Source organism: Salvelinus fontinalis, chromosome 12, assembly GCF_029448725.1.
Source record: "Salvelinus fontinalis isolate EN_2023a chromosome 12, ASM2944872v1, whole genome shotgun sequence".
In the NCBI taxonomy this organism is placed as follows: Eukaryota; Metazoa; Chordata; class Actinopteri; order Salmoniformes; family Salmonidae; genus Salvelinus; species Salvelinus fontinalis.
The window spans coordinates 51,308,417-51,311,303 of NC_074676.1; positions in this window are offsets into that span (position 1 = coordinate 51,308,417).

Consider the following 2,887-nt stretch of genomic DNA (forward strand, 5'->3'; position numbering starts at 1 on the left):
GAAAGAATAACAGGCTAATAACAATGCCCATTGAGACCTTGTATATGTGTTTCTCCAGGGAAAGCTTTGGCTGCCCTTTCCTGCAATAGAGTCCGGACAACAGGACGCCGGGGTGTGTGTGTGTGTTTGTGTGTGTGTTTATGTGTGTGTTTGTGTGTGTGTGTTTATGTGCCACCTGCAGAATGCATTTGGGACCTCAAATACCAACGGGGCCTGTCGACCAACCACCGAGTCGGGTTTCAACCAACGGTCACAACACAAGCCACCGCCACAGACGCTCACTTTCAAGAAGAAGCAGAAAAAGAAGGGAGAGAATCAGCCTCAAAACCTCCTCTCCTCCTATTCTCCTTTTCCTCCTCTCCCCCTCTCCCCCTTTCTCCTCCTCTCCTCCTCTCCTCCTCTCCTCTCCTCCTCTCCTCCTCTCCTCTCTCCTCCTCTACTCCTCTCCCCTCTCCTCCTCTCCCCCTTTCTCCTCCTATCCCACTTTCTCCTCCTCTCCTCCTCTCCTCTCTCCTCCTCTCCTCCTCTCCTCCTCTCCCCCTCTCCTCCTCTCCTCCTCTTCCCCTCTCCTCCTCTCCTCCTCTCCTCCTCTTCCCCTCTCCTCTTCTCCTCCTCTCCTCCTCTCCTCCTATCCCCCGTTCTCCTCCTCTTCTCCTCCTTTCTCCCCCTCTCCCCTCTCCTCTCTCCTCCTCTCCTCCTCCTTTCGCCTCCTCTCCTCCTCTCTCCTCCTCTTTTCTCCTCTCCTCCTCCTTTCGCCTCCTCTCCTCCTCTCTCCTCCTCCTTTCTCCTCCCCTCCTCTCTCCTCCTCTCCTCTTCTCCTGCTCTCCCCCTCTCCTCCTCTCTTTTCTCCCCCTCTCCCCCTCACCCCCTCGCCTCCTCTACTCCTCTCCTTCTCCTCTCCTCTCTCCTCCTCTCCTGCTTTCTTCTAATCTCCTCCTTTCTCCTCTCCTCCTTTCTCCTCCTCTCCTCTCTCCTCCTCTCTCCTCCTCTTCTTCTCTCCTCCTTTCCTCATTTCTTCTCCTCTCCTCCTCTCCCCCTCTCCACCTTTCTCCTCCTCTCCTCCTCTCCCCTTTCTCCTCCTATCCCCCTTTCTCCTCCTATCCCACTTTCTCCTCCTCTCCTCCTCTCCTCTCTCCTCCTCTCCCCCTCTCCTCCTCTCCTCCTCTTCCCCTCTCCTCCTCTCCTCCTCTCCTCCTCTTCCCCTCTCCTCTTCTCCTCCTCTCCTCCTCTCCTCCTATCCCCCGTTCTCCTCCTCTTCTCCTCCTTTCTCCCCCTCTCCTCTCTCCTCCTCCTTTCGCCTCCTCTCCTCCTCTCTCCTCCTCTCTCCTCCTCCTTTCTCCTCTCCTCCTCCTTTCGCCTCCTCTCCTCCTCTCTCCTCCTCCTTTCTCCTCCCCTCCTCTCTCCTCCTCTCCTCTTCTCCTGCTCTCCCCCTCTCCTCCTCTCTTTTCTCCCCCTCTCCCCCTCACCCCCTCGCCTCCTCTACTCCTCTCCTCCTCCTCTCCTCTCTCCTCCTCTCCTGCTTTCTTCTAATCTCCTCCTTTCTCCTCTCCTCCTTTCTCCTCCTCTCCTCTCTCCTCCTCTCTCCTCCTCTTCTTCTCTCCTCCTTTCCTCATTTCTTCTCCTCTCCTCCTCTCCTCCTTTCTTTCCCCAGACCCTCCACCTCCACCTTGAGAGAGATAAAGGAGGTACAGGTTAAAACTTGTGATGCGGCGGAGGTTAACTTCATAGTTGACCCCAGGAGGACCATGGGTTACTTAGCGCCAGGGGTGAGGACCGTGGGTTACTTAGCGCCAGGGGTGAGGACCATGGGTTACTTAGCGCCAGGGGTGAGGACCGTGGGTTACTTAGCGCCAGGGGTGAGGACCGTGGGTTACTTAGCGCCAGGGGTGAGGACCATGGGTTACTTAGCGTCAGGGGTGAGTACCGTGGGTTACTTAGCGCCAGGGGTTAACCTCCACCTGAAAGGAGCTTTTAACCTGAGCGAGAAGCCGTCCCCACAGGAACCTCACACAACTGGCTGTAGGGACAAAGGCAGTTGTCACTCCAACTCACACAAAGACAAAAACAAAGTGTATGGGTTTCATACGTTTGAATAGGGAGGGCAGTGATCAATATTCTGTTGAGTTTAAAGACTTTGTGAAAGGTTTTTGTTTTCATATTTGCAGTGAATGAAGTTTCTCCCCGTCACATCTAAAGCAACAATAAGTATGTCACAACTTAATCACTGTGAAGGCTGATGGGTAAAAGGGCCTGTTCTGGAACTCTGGCCCCCAGATGTTGGGGCCCTGAGGGGACGCTTCCTGTCTGACGATTTTCTCTCTCTCTCTGTATTCTCTTGTTTTTCTTCTCTTATTGTTCTCTCTCTCCCTCTCGCTTTCTGCCGTCTCTCCACCAACCCCATACCAATTGTCCCCATAACCAATCTCGCTACTCACTGACAAAAAACACATGTGTGAGGAGAAATGTTTCTAAACTGTTTGCAAAACCTTTGACATGTTTGCATACAGGACCGTGAACAGGAAATCTCCATCTGCGTGTTGGGACGTTCTTCATGTGGGAAGGACATAATGGGATGGAGAACAGAGACATTTGGATGACTGAAACGACTCAGAGCCAACATGACTAACAACACTACGCTCACTCACACTAAAATGTTACAGATTTTCATGCGCAGCAAACTGTAGTGTATTCAAGGCTTAAGAAAGGCTTCTAAAGTTTGTAATTTCCGCTTCAAAATGTCAGACTTGCTTTGCCCTAAAGAAAATGTATCCACCCATACAACAATTTCAAATAATTTTAATCCAGATAATAATTGACATTTCCTGTTGCTGCAGGATTATTTTCTTGTTGTGAGAAGCAGGGTCAAATTAAGATGCTAAATACCTGT